The sequence below is a fragment of the Augochlora pura genome, chromosome 3 (genome assembly GCF_028453695.1).
Source record: "Augochlora pura isolate Apur16 chromosome 3, APUR_v2.2.1, whole genome shotgun sequence".
Lineage (NCBI taxonomy): Eukaryota > Metazoa > Arthropoda > Insecta > Hymenoptera > Halictidae > Augochlora > Augochlora pura.
In genome coordinates this window covers 10820289-10845813 of record NC_135774.1, presented here as the reverse complement: position 1 = coordinate 10845813, position 25525 = coordinate 10820289, and the positions used below count along the sequence as shown (strand labels likewise).

The following is a 25525-nucleotide window of genomic DNA, read 5'->3' as shown; positions in this document are numbered from 1 at the left end:
GAAAATTAACCTAGTCACTGTCTTTCCTGGGATACGCAACGAACGACAACCTATGACCAAGTCGTTAACAATCAAAGAAAGCAAGCCCCCGGTTCCGTGAAAATACGGTTTCGTTTATCTCGAAAACAGACGCCGACGCCAGACCTAATCGACACCTGGCGCCGACAGGAAATGTTGCAGAAACGTCGAGAGTAACCGCGAAAGTGTTTAACTCTCGACGAACCCAAGTACCAAACTCGAATACAATCCCATCGGAGACCAGTTGGATGCATCGAATATGAAAAAGGGCACGGTGTCGCGGAAACTAGCTATCCCCGCTGTTAAAACCAGATTATTCATTGTCCGGGTAACACAGCGTTCGTCGGGGATCCGTCGAGTGGTCACTAGTGTCCCCCTAACAGCATAAGAATGATCCCGGCACCACTCGGAATCCAAATAACCCCGAAATATTCCATTTGCGGTGGTCGTCGGGCTCGCACTTCATCTCCGTCGAAGAACCACTAATTAAATCACCCGATAGGCAATTACCCGTTCGAGGGGGAGCCGAAGAAAAATCGGAGGAAAGGTGGCGGCCGCTGTTTCCGGAGAGTTTCGCGTGTTCCCCCCTACTTACCGATTCGTGGGCGCCAACGGAACGGTGGCTCGGACGGATCTTGGTCGCGATCAGCCCTTAAAATCACATCGGGGGGGAGTGTAGGGCGGCCGAGGCTGGCCGGAGGGCGAGAGCGGGTCCGGCGTGTCCTTCCTTCGGAAGACCGGAACGGAAGCCGCGAAATCGGTCCTTCGCGCCAATCGCTCCTCCCGGGCATCCCCGGCGAAGTACTCTTCAGCCCCGTCGGGCTGATTTGCATCACGGTTACGAGCTCGTTCGAGCTCGTGGTGGTTATATTACAGGGAGCGAGGGAGAGAGAGAAGAGTGAACGAGAGAGAACAAGAGAGAGAGCGAGAGCGAGAGAGAGAGAGAGAGAGAAACAGAGTGAAAGAGAAACAGAGTGAGAGAGAGAGAGAGAGGGAGAGGGAGAGGTGTCCAGGATGGAAAAAGGGGGACGGAGGCGCGCGGGTGCCTCTCGCGCGCGTTCCACCCCCAAAGCAGCTCGCAGGAGGCAGCTCGGACACTCATAACAATCATAACAACGGGATCTCGCGAGTAACTCGCGGACCACCTCCGCGCATGGTTGCCGCCCACCGGCCCGCCCATTTTACCCCCGCCGCTCGGGACGAGCATTGGCTGGCGGCTAGGCGGGAGAGAAGCCACGGCGGGTTGCCTTCCCTTGGCTGTACAGCGGAGCCACTACGCAGCCAGACTGCGGACCGTCAGGATTCAGGTCCAAGTTTTCGCGCCGAGTCGAGACCGCGCAACGTGCACACCACGCTGCCAGCGACACGAGGCCACGGGATACCCCCTTGTCGATCGGTGAAAGGCCAGTGGAGTATCGATCGATCGATCGATCGTCTTCGTCGTCGTCGTCGGGTTGCTGATCGGGGGCTGTGTCCGCTCCTGTACCACTTGGGAGCAGCCCGCGGCGGGTTTACGCCCGTTTCACCCGGCAGAAGTGGTCGTCTTCTGGGGAGAGATCGCCGGACTCAGGAAGCAGAAGACGCCTGGAAGTATCCGAAGGAGTTTGTGAATAGGCCGAGTGATCGGCGAGTGTGTGATTCGAGAGTGATCAGGGAATCAGAGCGTAGAGGTGCGTGCGCCGCGCCGGTTCACTCGGCACGTGGACCACAGAGCAGACTCCACGCGTCACACTTCGGGGGAGACCATCCCTGCGTACTGTCTTCGTCTTCGACGGCGACGTCGTTGCTCTCGCGCGAACCGGGCGATCCGGTGGACCGGGTCGCCGTCGCGGTGTGGAAATTGTCCGATCAACTGCGTCCATTGACTACTGGTGTGTCCGGTGACTCTGATACCGCGGTGACTCTGTGCGTCTACCTGGACAGTTTGTGCGTGATATACGGTGTCTACGACCAGGCCGAGTCCGAGCAAGTTCACGTGCTCGCCCGGCGACTGTCGAAAATATATCGCCGCGAGGGCCACGTGCGGGAGGCGTTAAACGCGGCAGGTGCGCGGGACAGGTGGTGCGGAGTTAATTGCACGCCGCAATAAACGTAGACGTTCCGCGGGAGATTGATCAAGTGAGAGAGAGTGTGCAAGAGGTAGAGGGAAGCCGTTGCGGCGAAGAACACAGGCGAACGATTCCAGCGACGACGACCAGCGCGAGTGATGACACAAGGACTCTAATAAACTCCTAATTATCGTCGCTGGTAATTACCACACGCGCGTGACTCCTGTGTGTTGGCCGACGCGGAATTGCGCACGATAACCAGCGGCCTGTGCGCGCACCGCGGACAAATAGAATAATTAAAATCGCATTAAAGGAGCCTCGTTTTCGTCCGTCTCTCTCTTTTTGCCGACCCCCGTCTCGCTTTGTCCCGCACGGAAGGTGAACGAGCGGTCGTCACACGGACATCATTGTGTTGCGCGCGAGATCTCGATCTCCGACTCTCTCTCTCTCTCTCTCTCTTTCTCTCTGTGTCTCTCTCTCTGGCTCTCTCTCTCTTTCTCTCTCTCTCTCTCCGATCGGCGGTAGATTCGAAATCGTCGGAGATCGTGTTTCCTTCGCGTCCCTTCCGGGTAATCGAGGTATCGAGCCGTTTTCGCCAGGCACCGAGCAATCAACTGTTTGCTTGTTAATCGCTCCTAATTACTCGCAATTAACCGGCGTAATTAAGTAGGCTGATGTCACCGGCGGTCGATGTATTTGTGAATCGTTTGTCCGTCGACGTCGGCCCGCCATCGGGACTGCTCGCTGTTGTTGCCCGCTGCCGTTGGTACGCTGTTATCGGTGACAAGTGAGAAAGACTGGGGAACCCGATCGAAGGCGGTCCGTGTGATAAGATCGAGAACGGGATCGACGGACTCGCTGGCACGAAGAACGAGACTCGGTTCGATCGAGCAGGTGGCAACGTGCTACGTGTACAATTGCGGGCGCTACGAACTACGTCAGGACGACGTCCCACGCACATCAGTCGCCGATCACCTTAGGTGAGTACCTAACCGCGGCTTTGCATAAGCGGGTCTCGAATTATTTTCGACGCCGACGATTCCGTGGTTCGCGCATTGATTAGACCCGTTAGCACCTCGATTAGTTCGCAGCTAGCTCGGGACAGTCGACGGAGTTCTACGCGAAGTGTCTTGCACAACGAATATTCAGCTTGCGAGTTGACGATGTCTCTGGTAGTAAAGTGTTCTGTTTGTCAATCGTTTAGGCTCTTTTATCACGAGTGTATTAGGTTGGAAACTTGTCAGGATTTTTAATTGTGTGTAGTTCGGCGATGGAAATGACGGAGTAAAAATCTGGTTAGACGAAGTCATAGATTTACGAAGTGTACTAAAATTGTTCATAATCGTTTTCGCTATACTCCCGCTTGCGATAAATATAGTCAACAAAATAAGTATTTTCAACTTGTCTTACGATGAGTCTCACGCCAAAGGCAGAATGATCTAGCGCCCGAGTCTCTAGAAATAAACAGCGATTCATCAATCTAAAACCAAGGAATCATCACCTCTTGACAGGCGAAGTAAAAAGAGACATTCTTCTTTCGAAAATCGTCCCAGCAAAATTCACAATTGCAAAATTGATCGCAAATGTCACGCATCAAAATCCTATATTACGAGTAACAAAAACGCTAGAAAGTTTCACGAAATTAGGGTCTCATTAACATTCGTCGTCGCATTCCAATTTCTTCTCACTCGACCGAACGTCTTTACATGGTCAGTGCCGCACGTCCTAAGCTAACATTAACGTAAATGACGCCCATGTGCTACACTCCATTCGTATTCCTTTAATTACCACATGTTCGCTCGAGCTTGTAAAATTCTCGCATCCACATATTAAAAACGTTCGCCTCGCTGCTGGGAAAAATGAACATCATCGGACGAATTAAAACGCGGCCTAGACAGATGTCCGTGGAAAATAAAAATTCTCTAAGTTAATTAGAAACCTGTACTTCCTCCTACAATAATTTTAATGGGTGGACGAATCTCGAATTTAATTGCTCAAGTTTGTCCAAAGTGTATAAAACAACCAATTGCGGATATTAGGAGAATAGTTATAAAACAAATTAAAAAGCAAGTTTGATAGATTTTTGTGTAAAGTAAAATTCTGTAAATTAATTAGGAACTCATATTTCATTTTTAATAAATTTAATAAGAAGGTAAATAATAGTTTTGTAATTTAATAGCTGAGATTTGTGCTAAGCGCATAGAGTCCGTATTTATAAGTCACAGAAATGTCTGTCGAAATATGTAAGATAAAATCGTTGGATCGGCGAATTCGACTAAAACGCGCCGTCGAAATTGCCAGCGGGATCTCAGAAGCCGGCAGAGGATCCCCGTGAAGCGTTTCGTCGGAGGCATTGACAGCTCCGCTAACGATTCGGAACGAGAACTTCCCGGCGTGTAGGCCTCTGAAAATAAAAAAAAGGTTTCCGTCAAAATCCGCGATGCCGTGGCGCAGCGTGTATTTATATCTGGCCGGCAATTGCGAGGCTCGCGAGCGATAATCGTTGCCCCGATACCATTAAGTTAATCTCAGTAATTAAGAAAGTTACTCGGGGCCAGGCCGCGCGGGAATGTCGGTAGCGAGGGATTGAAACCGGCGTCGAGTTCCGCGGCGCTCCTCGCTCGCCGTAGTGATAATTCCCGGCCGCTACTTAGCCGCGTTCCAATAATCAGGGTGATAATTATGCGGGAATCGCGGCGAATGTGACCCGTGAATGCTAATTGCCGGATCGAGCCCCGGGAAACGGAGGCGCGCCCGCGGGTTCTTAACCTTCGCCGTTTAGATCGATCTTCGTCGGGTTAGGGCAATTTGCGCGCGGGGGATCGTCCCTCGTAGACAAGTCGCAGCCGCGGAATCGCCGCGCGGAGCGTCTTCATCAATTATGTGTCTCACTGGATCGCCGGCTCGTTCCCAGCGTGAAACAGAGAACTGTGGGAAGCAATTTTAAGGGGGCCGATGAGGGAACGACGAGCGAAGTCCGCGGTGATTTTCTTCGCGGAATTTTCTGATTCGTTCTGATTAATCGACGGTGAACAGTGTAGTAGGTTGTATCTTCGTTAACGTGTTTGCTGCGGTCAGGTGTTTCCATGTCTATCTGCGGAGTGCAGAAACTGAACTGTATAAAATTGCTCTGTAAAAAGGCGAAACGCTTCGGTGAAGGACAGGTATGTCTTCGGTGTAAAGCTTCTGAAGTGCCATAAAATGATCGTGATATATTTTGTAGGAATTTCATAGAGGATAAGATTTATTTTATCAGTGAAAATGTTCATTATCGATAGATTAATATAGGGATGATTTTAATTGTTGCTTGAAAATACGTTCTCGATAGTTTCTAGTGTCTATTTTAAAATTAAGGCGAGGAAAAAATGAATCGAGATGTTAATAACCATTTTCAAATTCCAAGAATCTCTAATGTGACATTTTCTAAGATCTTTTCACCCTTTTAGTCATTTTATTGCAGAGTAAATCGTTAATTAATTTCTATGTGGTTAGAGCAGGATTTGATTGTCTTCCCTCTATTCGTTCGTTCGAAGATCATTTTCATTTCGGTAAAATTAATGCGGGCAGATATTTTTAGTCGCTGCGTCGAAATACGACTTTCAAATAGGTCCGTCATAGATCCCACCATGAGGCATAAACTATAGCAGCTCTCTGTCCGCGTAGAGCCGAGTTTTGTAACCACTCTGCGTGAACAAGATCGTTTTGCAAGAAGCCACGCAGCGTAGACACATATATCGTACACACTGTGATTTAATTAATAATTCAGAACGAAGTTGTGACCGAAATGGAAATAAGTGCTATTATTGTCTACGTGTGACTAAGGTGGCACAATGTTAAACGTAGCTCGCGCGAAGTCGTAAAGACAGCGAAGTAAAATGGCGAACGGTGTTTCGCTTCACGGGGAAAGGTGAAAAGCGGCGGTCGCTCTATGCGTTCCTGAAAAATTCGAAATTGCTATTAGTTAAGGAAAAAAAGTGTGAAGTGTGATAAAATACGTAAAACCTGATCGAAAGTATTCGGTTCGATTCGAAAAGACAATGAAGCTCGCGTAACAATTGGCTTGTCGATGGAAGAAAATCAGTCGAAACACGCAACGCGAGATTGACACGGGAGGCATGGAAAATCGTGGAGAAATTATCAGTCGAACGCTACCTTACGGATAAGGTATTTTTAAAACGTTTGTGCCAAAGGGTTCTAGAAATCGTTGTATTTCCAAACTCTGACTACAGGTGTATTTTATTAATAGCGATGCTCGAGCTTTCACCGAATTTTTGCATGCCTCTTTTTACAGAATGTCATCATCGCTGTATAAAATCTTATTTCGCAGAAGTTGCGTTTTGAGTGCGCGCGTGTTTATTCTATCAAACTAATTTATTCGACTCTGTTTATTAGACCATTTATTCCTTGTCAGACTAAAACATAATTGCCAAATTCCTATCAGAAACGGCCGATAAGAAAAAATGCCAAATGTGAATCAAGAAGCGCAAAATCATCGTGTTTCAAATAATATTTTAGCTAGCGATATTAAATTGCATAAAAGTTTCATGTAGACGTTGGAAGAAGCGGAATAAATAGCTTCAATGATTTCATTCGAAAACGCCTTGTACAATCTGAACTGTACAAAAACTGTATCAAAAACTGTACAATCTGAACAATCGTAAAATAAACAAATTTATAACGCATCATCTAAACGAGTTACAAAATCTAGTGTAAATCTAAACTAGAAGTAGCTGAAAATCAAGTAGTTAAAAAGTATCCGCCAGTACTTAAAAATCAAGTAGTAAAGAAATAACCCCAAGCAGTCAAAAATCATCGAACGTCGAATGATCGATCCCCGCGAAGACGTTAAAACGAGCGCCGAAAACAGAAACGATTAAATTTGGTCGCGGCGGCGCGAGAGGCGGCGGGAACAGGTAACTAAAAATCATCGTGGCCGGAGCGAGGGGGGAGGAGGGGGAGGGTGTAGGAGGAGGGCGGCCGTTTTCACGGTCAGAATCGAATGCCCGCAAAAACGCGGCGAGCATGCGAGAATCAGCGACCACGTGAATTCCATGAGAATGACCTCGGTGGCGGGGGGCGAATCGTCATCGAAATCCGTCCCCGCGGCGGCTGATCGTTGCGCGGCGTGTCGAGCACGCATGCACACGGGTCATGAATGCAATTAAGCAGCGCGCATACGCGGCCCCCAGGTATTTTGCGATGAAATGACACCGTCAGTGAACAGTGTGCCGCTGCCGTCCCGCACCGTACCATGTGATCCGCCGAGAGGTAAACAGGAGCACGTGTTGGCAGCGTGACTGCTGCTAGTGACGCCGCCGGGTGCCGTCGCGGGGGAGGGATGTCGCGGGGGGGTTGTGCGGATACCACGAGGAGGACTCGGGGGTGGCACGGTGGACGGGAAACGGTGTCGAGGGTAGAAGATCAGTGCGAGCTACCGGCACGGTAGGGGAGAGAGAGAGTTCTTTGCTTGCCGCCTCGGGACCGCGGCGAGCCCGGTGAAAGAGAGAATAGCGAGCTGGAGGTTGGTCGACGGAGACGGAAGCCATAGGGAAAGAGGAAGAGGGAGAGGGAGAGAGAGGAGAGAGGACAGGTTGATGGAGAGTCGAAGCCGGAAAATCCCAAAGGAACCACTCGACTCGCGATAGAAAGAAAACTGGAATGCTGGCTTTCTTACCCCATGCTACGTCCCCTTCTCGACCCCTACCATGACATTTTGACACCGTGTCAGGAACGTTTACTGTCAAGTGATTCTTGCCTCGCGATTTAACTCTTTGCACTACGATTTAACCCTTTGTGTTGCGATTTCTTGCTCAGCTACGTGGATTAGCATTTCTTTATCATTGATTAGGGCAGTCAAGTCGGATACTGTGGGATGACCAATTGCTGCGCCTTTGGTTTGTTTCCGGAAATAATTAACTTTATTTTGATCGGGTAATACATATTTTATCTTATTCTTCACAGATAAATATTATAAAAGAATAAAAGAGGTCCAACTTTCTTGAGAAAGATACAACTTCTAAGAGTATACTTTAGAATCGATTATAACTTTATTTATCAAATGTTTTCGAGTATGTTTTTATATTATTTTACATTTTATATTTTTACAACACTTTCTCAGTAGAATTAATGAAACTTGGGAACATTTTAATTGCTTGTCAAGAAATAAATAATTAAATAACATTTTTACTTTGGATTCAAATACACATTAACAAGAAATATTTATTCAACAGATTTTAATAATAATAGTGCTATACAGATATTATAATAACAAACCATTGATTCACGTTCGATTATCTTTGTTACTCCATGCATTTTCATTCATCCATCAGAGTATCTCGCATCTCAAGTTACAACACACTCTCCCACGCTCGCTAATTGACATTTAAACCATGTTCGCGATAAAACAATCTCTTTCTATCTCTCTCTCTCTCTCACACGCATACATACATGTCATGTTTTATTGATATTTGCAGTAATAGTCTTATCACAGTAAACGTGCCGAGTATTAAAAGTGTTCTTCTTATCTTAAAAAAATTACAAGATCGCGTTTAGTCAATCGTTTTCCACAAAACCATCGTCATTTCGACAATCCATAAATAACATCTTGGAAACAAGTCATTTGGCTACAAGGTGATGATTCGGAAACAGAATCCGGAGCTTAATGAAACATGTAAAAAAATTTGCACAAATCGTCAGCGACCGTGCCATGAAATATTTATAAACGGCGTCGAAATGTACACGGCGTGTTAAGAGAAAACCGTATGGAAACAAGCGCGAGCGCGCTGCGGCCGTAATAGCCCGACAAAAAGAAAGTTGGGAAAGAGTTGGGAAAGCAAAGATGAAAAATGGGACCGCGAGTAACAGAGGCGGAAACGCGGATATTGTCCAGGTCAAGGAAAGTAATCGATGCCTTTCCCCTTCTTAAATCCCGCTCCACGTTTCTCCTCGTTCCTCGGCGTTTATCCTCCTCCGTCTCTGTTCACCGTTTTCCCTCGGCTCGTCAACCCCCGTTTGCAGCCCCATTCAGCAGCTCCCTTTTACCCGATTCAACCCCTGCCGACGATCCGGCGCGCGATAACATTTCGCTCGACAACTTACCCACTTCCAGCTCGCTTTGTAGCCTTGCTTCTCTATTTTCCATCCGGCGCCCTCCATCGATTATCGACTCACGGAATCACCGCCGCTAAGCAAGTTACGCCACCGTCTTCGAGCATCAAATGTGAATCGAGTGTTTCCCACTGTGTTACACCGTGTGCTCGAGCCCTACCGCTTCGTCCTATCGCTTCTTAATCGCCCACGCGTGCCTTTCGCTCGCCAATTCTTCGACATAATGCGACATCGGAGCAACCGTACTGCGGATTTTCAGCGTTCCACCAGCGAATTAGCGAGACGAGACTTTTCAAACTAGAACATAACCTAAATTAATTATACAAAACGATGTTTCGGAATATAAATTTTTATATTTATTTTTATATATGTATAAGTGTATGATTTAGGTCGAAGTTAATTGTAGAAAGCTTGTAGAAAATGATTGCGACATGTCATTGTTTCATGAATGTAAATTGCTACAGCTACGTTTAGGATTAATGTCGTCTACAGTGTTTTCTGAATGCGTTGCCTAACTAATTTTAGTATATCAAAGTGTATCAAAAATATATAGCACTGCATTTGTTAAATAAACGATCTGGTTTACAGTACTGATAAATAAATATATACAAATTTGTAATACAGTCTGATACAGAAGAATCGAATATCTTCGTATTTATTCATGAATTAAAACTGAAACTTCCAATAGTATGAATCGATTCTTAGGTAATCTTCACTTTTATAATTATTTTTGCAATGGTAAAACTGCACCAATGTTCACAGATTGGTTCAATTGAAATATATTTCTTTTCAGTATCAAATTGGAGGCAGACTTCTTTAGATATAAATTGTAACACGAATAAGGTTATTGTATTCTTTAGGAACACTATAGGGGTATTAAAAATATTGTATAGAAGTCTTGTTATTATATATATAAGTTGCACGTCCACAATAAACAGTACAGTGTAAATATACTCATATAATATTATACAAATATATAATATATTCATTTTAATATATATATTGTAAATATACTAAGATATATTATTTATTGTAGTTTTATAGGCAAATAATTCTCGCAGAAAAAAATTTCTTAAAATCGCCGAACCTCTAAAAATCGTCAGCTACTTACCCGTTAAAAAAATATTTATGCAACAAAATGTGATTTTTCGTTTCACAAAATATATCAGTCGATGCCGATCTAAAGTCGTCGAGGCTTCGAAAATGGCATTATAAATAGCGGTCTCGGACGCAGCGGATCCCGTATCAGAGAATTAGCCTCTCGAATCAGTTTACAGTGCAGACGCAGAACAGAACGTTGGCGAACCCTTTGCCCGTTGAAAGTCCTCGTTCCTTTGAGCCTGGAGATCCCTGTGTCCGTGCGTCGCAATTGAACGACGTGACGCCCCGTGGCGCGAAGCGATGCGTGCGGTGTCATTAATTCTAATAATTCATAAAGAAGCACGCACGTGCGTAACCGGGACGAAGAGGCTCACGCATACGGGGAGGGGACACAGAGCGATGCCACGGCACGAGTGTTTTTGTACGCTCGATGCTCCTAATAGACCTAATTTGCGTGTAAAAGCACACCCGAGATTTCCGTGCCGCCGTCGCCCCATTCAGATCTGCTCTTCTCGCCGCGACCACCGGTCGGAAACTGTCCCGGAAGACTCTCGATTCTTTGGAGAACGGCCCGACATGCGATACGAACGATCCTGTCGGAGGAAAGTCAAGGCCTTCCTTAGTTCGATGAACAAACTTGCGACGGTATGGCTCGGCATAACAGAGCAGGCGAGACGGTTAGTATGGGGTGACCAATTCGCTGTGCCCTCGTTTCGTTTTCTTCTGTTAGATTCTATTTTATTGTTATTTCTATTCTTATTCTTATTTCTACTCTTCTCATTTTTAGTTTCTCTTTTATTTCATTTATTTTTTAGTACAAATATTTAATATGTATTCTTTGATGAATATAAAAATAATGATGCTCGAAGACAAACCAAAGGTACGGGAATTGATTGCCGTAAATAGATCTACTACCCTTAGCTTGTAATAGTTGTTGTAAAATGTCTTCTTGCAGATCTTTACGCACTAGACGTTTGGTGACATTATGCCTCTACTTATTAATTTTTGAACCATGCTTTAGTTACTTAAATAAACGATAATAGTATAATTCAAGTGTAAATGGACAGCGGATGTCTCACCCAAGTCTGACAAAGTAAAAGCACTTTAATTCAAGTTAAAAATTGTCGAACGAAAGGGTCCAATATTTCAACTAAATATAAACTCATCTGATTTTCTGTATTTTCTATCCATCCATTTTGTAACAAATACACATCATATACCTAAAAATCAATCGCTTGCTGAACTAAAAATCGCTTTATTACCCAAAGAATAAAAATACTTAATAAAAGTTCGCACGCCAATGGGACGCCGGAACTTCCTCGACAGCGTCCCGCACCGTAACAAACAAAGTTCGGAAAACAATTTCTCCGCGATCTAAAAATACGTCGAACTAATTTTCGCAACCCGTAAATAACCGCTGCCCAAAAACATGAAGGACGTTCGTACCAAAAGAGTGTGGTATCTCTTCGCAACAACAACAAAAAAAAAAAAGGAATCCCGTCGAGAATGTACTAAATTTTTCAGAACAACCCGGCGGCTGCTGCGGCAGCCCGGATAGTCATCTGCGCAGCAGTAATATACATGTCGAACAGAGGGCATGGGGAGCACTAAAAAATCACCGATCCATAAAAGTGTTGAACGAGTTCGTTCTCGAGCAAGTGTATTGAGTTTCACTTGAAAGAAAATAAAGAAACGATTATGTTTTCCGGCTCGATCGACCGATAAGTGGAAGTGCTCCAGCGATTCGACGGTTAATCCTGTTTCAACGGGCGACGAGGGGGTAAGAAGGGGGTGGAGGGAGTGTTAGTAAGAGAGCGGCGGCGGAGGAGGGGGGGGGGGAGAGAGGGTTGCGAGGGAGAGCGTGGAAGAAGAGGGGGTCCAATGAACCGAGCACACAGAGCCCGTTTTTGGGCCAGATGTTAATTCCAAACGACTCAGCGTGAGCCGCGAAGGCGGTTTAGTACGTAAATACATCTTCAGCAGGGGGTACCCATTATAATGGGCATGTGCGGTTAAAGTTCTATTTGTGGTAATTCGGAGTTTAATGCACTCACGCTCTGATTTAGCCGGCGGTCTGACACTTTTTTTGTACGGCGCAACCCCAACGACGCCCGGCGCCGTAAAACATGAAATATTCTTCCTGCGTCTCCGTGGACGCCGCCGCGCCGCGCGTCATATTTTCTATATTTCACGGCGAATTTTCATACGGGAGCCGTTTCCACAACCCCTTCGCTCCTCCATCTAATTATTTCCCAAAAGAAACGACGCAAGTATTTTTACTTGAAATTTTTAGGACCGCGCGAGGCCGGCGAGGTCCTTTATGGTCTCAGGCTCCGCCACGATTTTATTTAACAAGAACAGCCTTAGATCAAGCGAATATAATTGCAAAAATATAACTATTAAAATGTTCGCCTTTAATTAATTTTTATAACAATTTTTACGGTGAATTTGTATTTTTTCTCATTTTTTTTAGTGTTTTTCTAGCTTTTAGCTAGTGTTTTTCATCATATTTTATATTACATTTTTGAAAGCAGCTGTAACTATAAACTGGAATTGTGTTCAGCTGTGAATATTTTAACAAGTATTCAGCTTAAGTATTCACTGAACAAGTCGCATATTTTTCGAACCTAAGTTTACTACTACTATACACACACACATATATTATATTACTACTCTTATAAATTCTAAGACTGGTTTTATACATAAATTCTAGGAGAACTGTATTTTACCCATTGAAATATATTGTTTATAAAATGAATACAATATTACTTATTACATATAAATTAAATATAACATGCATTGTAAATGTTTTCGTAAAATAAGCAGAGAGGAAGGTATTCGAAATAAAAATTAGAAACAATGAAGATTAAAAACATTTAATAATGCCGGCACACTACCTTTGACCTATCAAAATAATTAAAAAAGGATACAACTTCTAACTTACTCCTATTTCTAATATTTCTAATATTTTTATTTCTATTTAAATTTCTATTTTGCATAAAAATACTCAGTCCACTAATCTATTTCTAGTTCCAAATACTATATAAATAATAAATAATTATATATACAGGAAAACTTGCTAAAGGGTGTCATGGTTAAGATAACGTGAAAAAGAGATCGATTTCTTGTAAGTTACGAAACCAAAACAGTCCCTCGATGGGTGTCCGAGGTTCCGAAGAGTTGCGCGAATATTAACGGGTGAGTCCGGATCGCATTTGCATAAAGATCCGGAAGCCGTGCGATCACGGAAGCCACGGTGGAACGGCGATTTCCGATGCCTTCGGAGCCGATTTATGGAGGAGTCGAGCGAGATCGAAGGTCCGTTGCGTTACGCACACCCGTCCGCGGATTGGTGTATCCTCGGCGAGGCGTTCGCAGAGTCGCATTAACGGGCCGCTGTTCGGTTTAATCCTCGCGTTCCGTGACTCGGGACAAAGCCCCTCGGATTTCTGACGGAATGGTATCGCACGAAACGACCATTACCTCGGCTGGCACTTAGCCGCCGCGCTTACGTACGTACGTGCGTTAAAGATTAATTCGAATCACTCGATACTGAACCGTCCCTCGAGGGAGGAACCCGCGCCGCTACGGCAAACGGCGGCGACGCTCCGCCCGAGCGTCTTTCGATCGGTTTTCAAGATCTTATCAAGTCGATTTTGCTATAGATTGATGTAGAAGATGATGCACTTCGTGGATGGTGAGGACTAGGGATTAGGCTGCCATTTCTCTTGAGAAGTTGTATCTATTTGAAGTAATTTTGAGATTCAAAATTAGACGGGATTTCGATTGTTTTTTCACGATCTGTTTGTCAAGATTTCACTTTGTCGATTTTTGATAAATTGCATTACAAGAATTTATAAATTGCATTACAAGCATTTTGTGAATACTTGAGGACTTCTAACTGAACTATTATTTCTCTTGAGAATTTGAATTTATTTTATACGATTCTAGGGTTGAAAATTAGGAGTTTAGATCGTTTTTTATGTGATTTGATTGCAAAGTCCACTTTGTCGATTTTTGATATATTGCATTAGGAAATGATGCACTTTGGTGTTGCTGAAAGCTTGGAATTGGATTGCGACTTTTCTTGGACAGTTGAACTTGTTTTATGTATCTCTATGGTTGAAGATTAACAGGAGTTTGAGCTATTTTCTTTTCGATCTATTTTCACGATTAATTTCTAATAAATTGCATTACAAGATGGTGCACTTTGAAGACGCTAAAGACTTAGAATTGAATCACAGTTTTTTTGGAATTGTTGAATTTGTTTTACACGAAAAATTGAATTTATTTTACACAATTTTAGGCTTGAAAATTTACAGAACTTTAAATTGTTGTTTGCAATCGGCTTTAGAGATCCATCTCGTTGATTTTAGATAAATTGCATCGTAAATTGCTGCACCTATGTGTTCTTGAAGATATGGTACTGCACTACGACTTTTCTTTACTACCTAAATTTGACTTGCGCAACTTTCGGTTTAAAAATAACTAAAACTTGACTTACCTGCAAGGGCTAGCAGTACATCTGTGATTTACTATGCAACATGTAAGTTCTTTATGCGATTTTTAAAGGTTAAAAGTAATCAGATGTTAGCTCTGTTTGTCAATAATTTCACTACTGCGTTGTTGCAGAAGTTTGGAGCTTTACATCTGTGTACATAAAACGCATTATCTTATGTTCTTGGTACTTCGAAAGTATGCCTTTATTCCGATAGTTTCAGGTATTGTTACTCAGCAACTATTAGAACTAATAAAAGTTCATAAAATGATTTAGTTTCAAAAATTTCAGCAGCAAGAACTTCAGATCCCCGAACAACTCATGCAAAGAAAAAAAAGCAGAAAGCATCCCAGAAAAAGAAGGCGCACGGTCCAACATTAATCACACCTCAAAGTTTTCGCAGCCCCGAAAATCCGGTCAACTTCTACTTTTTCCCGTTATCGTGCACGGAAATCTGTAGACCCCGAATTTAATGTATCCAGGGCGCATGCAAATGCGCGGAGCATGCAGCGAAACAAAACTTCGAAGAAAGAGTTAATCACAGTTTCGTTTCGATCGTCGGAAATCGCCAAATTGGTGAAATTAATTCTTCCCCGATTCCGCTTCCCTCCTCGATGGAATCCACGAAAATGGTTGGCGGGCATAAAGATCGACGGTCTAATGACCACGCGAGAGCCAAAAACAATGAGCCAGCGGGGGGGTATACCAGGACGTCTTTTGTCACCGCTCGACACGAATCTGTGCAACCGCGGCCTCGAAGCTTCTTTTCTGCATCGTTCTCTTTAGCATTATGAGCGCAACTAGGCGCCACAAAGCCGCGATTATACGTTGCCATTAGACCGCGCTCGATTGATTACGGGATCGTGACGAGAAGCAAAAAAGAAAAAGAAAGAAAAAAAGGAGGCGAACGAAAGAAGGAGTTGGACAAGGACAATGTCGCGATGGGCGGTTGCCAACTGGTCCCGCTGGGATCATTTTATTGGCCGTGTTTCAAGTAGGAGGGTTGCCCCTGCTACCTTCTTCTTCTTCTTCCACTTTCGCTCGTCCTCTCTCTTTCACCTTTTCTTTTTTCCTTTTAACCCCGCACGGCCGGCCTTGAGCCTTCGTCTAACAATTCGAGATCGCTTTTCAACTGTCTGCGGATTTCGATCATTCGCGGAGAACGATCGGCCCGCTCCTGCTTTCGTATGTCGTGGTGAATCACCGTTGACTCCGTGATCCCTTTTCGCTTAATTATTAATTTCTAGTCCCTGTGATTACCGTCGGTCCTTAAGCAGAACCACGTGAACGATGAAACCAGTATTTATCTCGTAGCGCAGTGGAGCCAGTTACTGTGGGACAGATAATCACTATGCATTGTTTTACCCTCGAGCATAATTAATTTTACAATTCTCGTACAAGACATGTCAAATTTTTCTACATAAATTCCATTAATTATATATATATATGTTAAAATTGAATATACGAAAGATGGACGTTGTTAAACCTATCTTTAAGTGCTTAAGAAATGTTATTTCAATTGTGTGTTTCTCCTGAAGACTGCTGACAGGGCACAGTAATTGACTCGCGCGCCTCACGTGCAATACACGCAAGTACGGGCGTATTAAAAATAATCTCAGCTCAGGAAATAAGCATCGGGATGCGGTGCAGATGTAATAATTACGGTGCAAGCCACCGTTGAAAAATTGTTTAAATATTACAACGGAAGTCGGGCAAATGGTGCGCGCAATTTAAGCGTGCAATGAATTATGAATGCCTCGCGAAAAAATATTAACGTACAAATGAGCTCCCGCTGAATCACACTGAATTTTTCAGAAATGAAGTAAAATTTGGATACGCGTACGTACGGGAGATTCGGCGGTGGTCTATTACAAATGGGCATTACAAATTCCGTGTAAATGCAGGGCTAGACGGTTCTCACGAAAGATCGCGGCTCCGCCCCGGAGCCCGTGCACATAAATTACCAAAAAAATACGCCATCAATTTGTTGCACTGTTCTGCGCCGTCGTAGTGCACGTGCTACCCTTTCGAGCATGTCCTTTGTCGTGCCCTAAACACCCCAACGTCGATTCCTGGATAAACCCGATTAAAACGTAACAAAAATGACCGGCGAGCAACGGTGAAATTAGCATGGCCGGTAACAGCTGTTCGTCCGCGACGGAACACCATAATTTCCAATAAAAGTGGTAAACTTTATTAAAGACTGCCGTGAGCCAGAACAATAATGGGACGCTTTCCGCGCCGCGAACACTCGAGGGAATCCAACAATGTACAGCGAGTACACCGTCTCATTTCGCTGTAATCGAACGGGTTGATTACTATGAATTAAGATCCGCGAACAATGAAATTGAAAAACTGTGCGCCGAGCCCGGATATTTCTTGTCTCGACCGCACCGGTCGCCGGCTGTTTCTATTAAACCGCAATTTGACTAAAGGTACACACCTTTTCGCCCTTATGTACCTTACGCAGATGTCGACGGCGAAGCCATGAAATTACGCTGCGATACTTTTAATCGATTTTCTTCGTACATTTAACGTCTTATATAATTGCATAGGGATATTATTCCCTAGACAAGTATTCGTCGCTTTATAGGAAAATGTTGTTAAGTGATTTTATAGAGTACAAGTGTAAATGATAATGGAACTTTGAGGAGCTTCGTTCTTTCGATTAGACACTTGCCATTGGTTTTAATCTTATGGGGATCCTTCTGTTAAGAATTTTAGGTGGATCGTTGACTATTAGAATTGATGATTATCATTGACTAATAGAATTAATGTTGAACATACAAGTTCTATTACATATGCAATTGATAATATAAGTCTTGATAAGAACTAGTTATAACAGTTGAAAGTTATTAAAATTTCATTCTGCAATGGTGGTCAATATTTTCAGATTATAAAGTGTCCAAATCCTTCTAAATTCTCTATGAAAAAAAATTGTCTCCTTAAAAATTGCTACGAAAGACCAATAATATTTTTGCAAGATCACGAGATATTATTCTTAACTTATTAAAATTATTATGAAACGAAAGTACTTCTACAGAATGCCTAATAAAAATTGACTTGATGACGCTACATGTTAGACCTACAAACGAGCTATATTTAATTTATATTTTAATTGCTATCTTTGATGTATTTATTAAACAATATCTTCTGTAAATATTGAATGAACCTCAAGTCCCTCATTCGACCATAAAGAGCAGTTCCCCAAACTGCTGGAGCAAATAAACTCCAGAGCTAGAACAGAAATAAATAAAACCTGTTCCTCCAACTGTTAGAGCGGTTTCGTACACGCCCCTAAGGTTCAATCTAGATCAGGCACAGGCAACAAATGTTCTAAATTCCCTCGGGGACAACGTTTTGAAGCAAAAGACGTCAGAGAAAAAAGATACTTTCAATCTTCCTATCCCATAACCGGCCTTCGAAGGCTATATATCATCCTCCCTTCCAGAGTGCTCTAAGTGGGCGTGACTTCGCGGCTCCCGGCATCAGTGGAGCTACGGCAAGTGCTCTGTAGGGCCAGCTATTCGCAGACGAAATCTAGGCTCAGCAATTCTTTAAAACAGTTATTTTACGGAATAAAATATTAATTTTTTGTTAATATAGTTAATCAAGTGATTGAAATAAAGTATTATCTAGATTAAAATGTTGATTATCCTTCTTTTATCTAGTGTAGATCTATATTGTTCCAAAAATGAAACTTTTATGAACGAAAATCTTGACTGTGCTTTTTTTATCTCGTAGAAGTTTATGTATCTTTTAAAATAAATTTAAAAAAAAAATCAAAATCTTGATTATTCGTTTCCTCTCAAGTGTAGAGATACGGAGGCGTTATAATAAATATTGCGTATAATCTAATTTTGATTTCACTATTCTTATTTATAGTGCAGACTACATCAGGTCACAAATAGAAAATTTTCTTTAGCTTCTACTGTATCACCTCTTATTCTTTTTCTTGACTTCTTTTTAATATTCTGCTTCTGCGATATATTGTCATAATATTTTAATACAGGGACTATCTTCCCCTAATCAAATAAATATTATTATCGTAGCAAGTGGAGCATTTCAGGACCAAAATCTTGACCTATACCAAGGTATCTAATCTAGATCCAAGGCGACCCTCGCCTAAAATTTGTCAACACATAAATCTAGATCCTCCTTCTTGCCATGTTCCATCAACGCTCGAAGACAATTCCCATCCTGAAAATCTGTTCCAGGCAACCCCTAAAATCAAATGTCTCGAACCTAAAATCTGAATACCTCAGAAGCAATCCCAATGATCCGAACTCGTCGTTAAGAACTAGGATATCCTGTCCGCTGAGAAGAAGCGGGCATTCGCCGGTCCGGCATGCGCGGCCATATGGCGATCATCTACCGGTTTATTTATAGTGTCGGTGGTCGTTTCGCATGGTCAGAAACGGATCGCGTTTTCGCGTCGAACTGGACCGGGCCGAAAACTCAGAAATCGTATTGCCGGCCACGGATCGGCCTCATAAATCGTGGCCGGGACTTTGGGCGGTTTACACGCACCTCGTCGCCGTGGCCCCGGGGCAACTAGGCAGCTAGGACGTGAGAGAAAGAGAGATAGATAGATGAAGAGGGAGGGAGAGAGAGAGAGAGAGAGAGAGAGAGAGAGAGAAAGATAGAGAGAGAGACGTGGATGGCAGTGGCCGGTAGAGTTAGACAGAGACTGGCTAAGACTATGTAGAAACTAGCTGCCGGCGCACGGTTGTTTCTAAACCCACCTTATCTACTAGCCCCTATAATAAGCTGCGATCTGAGACCGTATATCCCACCCACACGCACACACTAAGGAAGCAAGGCAAGGAGAGCGGTGAAGAGGACGAGAACAGGAGAGAGACGGAAGTAGAGAGAGAGAGAGAGAGAGAGAGTGGCCCACGGTTGGTTCACACAAACGTGGCCTGTCCGAAGGAGCTACCCGCAATTCCCGGGCGCTTATGCGCCACGGTGTTGTAGGCCACGGAGCGCTTGCAATTACAAGCTGGTCAACATATAATTATCCCCAATGACCATAAATTACCGGATTTTTATGCGCAACATTCTTAATTACCCTTTGAATTAACATCAATCAACCCCCTTAATTGTACGCTGCTGGGCTGCCGGCGTCGCTGACGTTGCCTCTGCCCCCCTAAGGCCCCCTCCTAACCCCGCTGCCTTTTCGCGATCCTCTTCCTTTTAAGTATCGCGATGATGCCCGGTACCGTTGATAATGTGAAAACACGATACGTGGCCCGGGGCCGGGACGAGAAATATCGAGAAAACGAACAAGACGGCCGGACGAGACGAGTGGTAAGAGACACATCAGGAGACGAGTATCTACCCTCTCTCTTTCTCTCTGCCCTCCCCTCCCTATCTCTCTCTATCTTTATCTATCTCTTTCTCTATATTTATCTATCTCTTTCTTTATATTTATCTATCTCCTTCTCTATCTTTATCTATCTCTTTCCCTATCTTTATCTATCTCTTTCTCTTGTTTCCATTTGTCTCTCGCTCTCCTGGGTCATCTCTCTCTCTTTATCGTTCTCGCTTTCTGGCTCGTTCGGCTTTCCTTTCAGTGGTTAAACGTCTGATCAGGGAGAGACAGGGAACGCTCGCGTCCGCCCGGTGACGGCGCGTCGCATAATGCACGCGTTTTAATTGCCTCCCTAGACACTCGAGCGATCCTCGTATCAATGGTCCCCGGTGTTTTAATTGCGTATTCGATTACGCGGACTTTCACCGGGTGATCCCGCCGGCAATTATCGCTCGAGGAGACATGCCAGGATGCACCCGGTGAAAGCGGATACTCGCCGCCCTGTGGGAAGATCGGACCCGAGGACGGTTTTCTGACGGAACAGAGGCCCGCCGATTGTCATTTGCGAGTGTTTCCGATTTCTGAGGGGCCCGTACTGTCTTCGAATCCGTTGAGAGACCACGCTGCTTAGGCGATTTTGGAAAATACGCTTGCTGGATCTTAGTTTAACACTCAGGGAAATTTGCTGAAGGGGTTAATCAAATTTCTTAAGACGATCACTTTCTTAGAGACTAATTTGTGGCTTCCAGCGGGATGCTACAGCTTGGACCGGTTTTAGAAAAGTTGCTGAACTATTCTGATTGCGACACTGCATGTTAGACATTTTTTAAATAATTTGTTTTATAAAGGTTAATTTTGTAGTGAAATTCGTCAGAGTTGAATTTTCTGCAAGCTCTCAATGTCTTAGAGGTTATTCTCTTGGTTCGATCAAGTAACGCTAGCGCAGATATTTTTAGGAAATTGTCTAAACTATTCTGATCACGATGTTGGAGCTTAGGCACGTTTAAAAAATTGCTTAGGTTTAATTGTGCATTGAGATTCTCCTGAGTTGGACTTTATGAAGAGGCTGTCTTATAGGCTATTTTTATAGTATGACGTTGATATTCAAGGTTAGATATTTTATAAAATCTTCTGAAGGGTTTATTTGTGGACCTAGCACCTTTTAAGTTTAATTTTTTTGCTTATTAAGAAAATTGTGGATCTTTTTGCAAACTCACATTATTATAGGTTATTTTATACCAATAACAAACTTATGTACATGGTTTGAGCCTCTTAGCTCTCATTGCAAAAATAAAGTAGTAATTTATCATTTATTTTACTAGCTAGAAACTTTGCCATACTTACTTTACTATAGTTACGATACACCAACTATAAACTTTGCGTTCTTCACATTTATGGTACTTAAAGTATAAAACAACTAAAACAATAAAGTATGAAACGAAAAACAAGTTTTTATTCGCTGTTGCAATTGATTCGTAAATTTGGATTTTTTATAAGGATCCATTATACATGGAAATTATAATGGATTCAATAGACTAAGTGTCAATAAATTGATAACTGGATACCCATAACCATGGTAGCCACGACGAGAAATGAATTTAAAATATATAGTGGCGTTGTCATAATCCCAGTTTTCTTTCGTGAACTATGCATTACGATCACGTGTAATTTAACAAAATTTGTCACGGATGCGTATATTCCAGCAACCAGTTCGCGTGTCCGGCTATTATTCGCTTGTTTCTACTTGTAATAAACATTGGCGACGGCACGATGTTATCTGCTCCATTAATCGTATTGTCTTCCAACTATCAATTTACATCTAATTAGGGTACAAAATAAATAATACCGCGCCAGGTATCGTTGTCAGGGCGAGTTTAATAACGGTAATCTATCATCCCACTCGCGGGTCTCTTACGCTATTTATAAGTTTGTAACAGTCTACGAAGACTCAACTTAAATAACAATGTTTTTTCGCATGGGCCACGCCCACCGGCAATATTGCTTCTGCTCTAGAATTAACTTTATTACCCTATGGAAGTTGTCCGTGTACAACATATTTCATGGCAATGCGCACAGTAATCGTGTGCAACAATCTTGTCCCGGGCTAATTATTCCGGCAAAATATCAATCCTTATTTAACCTTGGTAAATTAATATACAAACGCCCCCGGGGGCATTAATATTCTCTATCGTCGATCTCTGCGAAAGCATGCTCGCGAAAATATTATTTAAAAAAAAAATCATTTTCATCACGAGGCACAACGTGCGCTTGTTTCTATTCAATTATTTTTCAGAAAAATTTATGCAGAAAATGTAACGCGTTCTCAACACCAAGAGACAATCACATGACCGGTTTCACATTTACTAATTATAAAATGTATAAGAACGCTTTTGTGAGTATTGATTGAATAAATTATATTATTGCAGCGAGTAGCGTACCTGGGAACTGTATAAGATTTAAATAAATTTGAGCTTACTCGTGTCATGCAAAATGGATTGGTATTTTGAGCAGCTATTGTTCGATATTGCCTGTTATTAACGACAAAGAAGATTCTCACGAGTGGCAGCAAGAAGAAAAAAAAGGAAGACCGTCGTCGTTCGATCGCGCGCCGATGTATTACAACAATTACACTGTCTTCGAACGGCGCAATCTTACGCGAATCCGAACGTGGCATTATGCGTCGACGCATTGACGTTCGTAATCGCCAAGGCGGAAGGTTATTTAGGGATCCAGGCGATGATTGATCCTCTCGCTATAGCCGGCGCGGAAACGCGACGCCTCCCGAAGGCCGTGCTCCCGCGCGAACATAGCAATTTTCAAATATTAATGCTCAATGACACTCGCACGATCGACGGACGGAATATAATCACAAGCCTGATTTCTTCGTCGCGGCTTCGTGCCAGATATTCTTCTTCCGTTTCACGTATCACCGGTTACAGCGGGGGAGCCTGTTAGGGGGAGGGAAGGGGGGAGGGGGGCCGAGGCCAGGGTACGCTAATGAAACCGCACTCTCATTAAACCATCCAAATCGACGATGCTAATTGGCCAGCTTTCGGAATAACCGGCATTATTGCTCAGAACGCGATATAATAATCGTTGCGGACGAATTCGGATCGGACAGCCGGTGGTTAAAGCGTCTAGTAATTTCACGGACGTGGCCCTAGAGCGATTAATACCATCCCGACGGAAATTAACGACCGCAAACGGAAAAATCCTGGGCCACGATCGACGGAGGACCGTCCGCCAAACTAGAAGACCCTCGATCACGGTTCTAAATGCCGTACGGGCGATCTCCTTTCTTCGATTATTTTCGAGGCGACGCTATTCCGTCTGTGCTGCATCAGCCACTACTTGCCGATTCGGTCGGCCACGGAATTAATTTGACATTAATTATCCCATTTTTTACTGTTTCACTATGCTTATATGTTATTTCTTTCGATGATGTTTTTCGTATACTTTTTAATTTTTCTTTTCTTCTCTTTAAAATTTAAGTCTTGTTTAAATAACTTTTCTATTCTGCACTTCATAATTTTTTTTATCTTTCTTATAAGTTTTCTCTTTTGTGTTAATCTTTTTTTTGTAGTTCGCAATAATGTTTCTTTTCTCTCCTTAATAATCTTTCTCTTCTCTTTATAATGTTACTTTTTTGCTTTTCAAATATTTTTTCGTTTTTGCTTTCCATATTTTTTATCTTTTTTCCAAAACCTTTTTTTCTTTTTATTATTTTCTATCTTCTTCTTTTAACATGTCCCTACTTCTGTTAATAATTGTCCTTTTATTATCTTGTTGTCTTGTTAAATATTTCCATCATATCGTAACAATTTTTCTCTAGTTTTGTTAATGATTGTCCTGTCCGATTCAAAAATTTGATTAATTTTCCATTAATCTTCCTATTCGTTTGTTAATGATCTATATTTCCATATCTGGACATTCTGTTCACCGTGAATTTATTATTAGGATTTTTAGGATGGGATCCAATAATTTTGTTTTAAATATAAATTTCGGAAGAAGTAGTCGCACTATAACAATCTAAATAATTCATCAAATTATTTGAATAATATTTTAGTAAATACTGATCTTCGTTACAAGAATACCACCGATATTTAAAGTGTTAATAATATTTCCGCTCATAATTTTTACCTTATTGCTTCCATAATTTTTCTCTCCTTTTACTAATAACTTTCTTCGACGAAATTATCCTTCGAGCCTTCATTCTCTGTCTCGCGATACTTCCTTCTTTTAACGCAAAACGGCCACCTCCGCAATCCAAACCTTCTCAGAACGCTTAAAACGCTTAAAACAAACCTTAAATCTCGGCCAGTCGAACCAGCCGCAGAAAACAACGAAGACGACCGCGGCCGCGAAACGAGACAGCTTGGTCTCGTGAAAACGTGGCGGCCGATGCATACATCGCAGCGCGTCGAGTACGTGTACAGGAGCGCGCGCCCCGTCCCACAGGCTTAGGTTCAAAGCGGCCGGGGGGTCTTGCCGGTGCATTTTCGTATTACAAAACTCCGGCAAAAAGGTTCCGCAGCCAGTGAGCAACCTCAGCTTTGACAAAATCGTCGTCGAATTACCGTGGATCCTCGGCGACGGATCGGCCGCCGATAACCCGCCGGGCATTTTCCGAACTGTTACACCAGAGAGCGGTCTAAAAAACCGCGGCAATTACGACGCCGGCCCGTGTAACGCCGTGTCAAAACCCAATGTTCACAGCCGTGAACCGTGTGTCTCCGGAACCACCCGCCGGCGACTTCTTTTTGCGACGGGGGGAGAGAGAGAGAGAGAGGGCCGCGTGTGCGCGGGCGCGCGCTCGCTCGCTCGCTCCTCGCGCCGCTCCTCCGCTCGCTCACGCTCGGCGTTTTAAAAACCCCGGCGAGAAACATTTGCGCGGCGACCATTATAAAACCGCTTTTATGAGGAACAAAGTAGCTGGCGGCCAGAGGAAGGTGCGCTCCCGCCCTTTGACAATAATTTGTCCAGAATAACCGGCTCGTTTCTCTCTGCCCCGGTCTTCCGCTCGATGATCCATCCAGCCGTTCGTCATAGGCGCACGGCTTTTAAAAAAGTAAAGCGCTGGACTCGGGCCAGCGCAAAAATAGAAGCAGATGTTGTTAGTTGCGTTCACCAAGTACACGGATCCGCGGGGCTTCGACGATGGATTCCTCTGCCGGCCTCGTCTTCCACCGACCGACCGGCCCGCCTTTCGGCTACCACGGTCTTCTCTTCTTTTCGTCGGCCGGAAGGGAAATTCGTGTGTGTGCCCGATCGGCGTGGAGCCCCGTCGCGACGGGCCGGTGACTTCGTTGCCCTTGGATCGTACCGAGAGTCCGAGGAAATCCAGAATCTACGGCTTCCTTATAAATATTAGGATAGGAATGGGAACCGGCCTTTTTGTTCGGCGCCTGCGGAATCGCAACGGTGTCAAGGCTACGCGAA

General features: G+C 43.6%; 1 protein-coding gene across 4 annotated transcripts in view; it reads left to right on the top strand.

The window, feature by feature from the left end:
- The first annotated feature begins 1319 nt into the window (after nucleotides 1-1319).
- Nucleotides 1320-25525, top strand: part of Pdm3 (POU-domain protein pdm3) — a 300629-nt gene continuing 276423 nt past the window's right edge. For 3 of the 4 annotated variants that reach the window (XM_078176857.1, XM_078176856.1, XM_078176855.1), the window contains exon 1: nucleotides 1320-3046. The gene's annotated coding sequence lies outside the window, so the exon portion shown is untranslated. The remainder of the gene's footprint in view (nucleotides 3047-25525) is intronic. The other variant, XM_078176858.1, reaches the window with a different exon arrangement.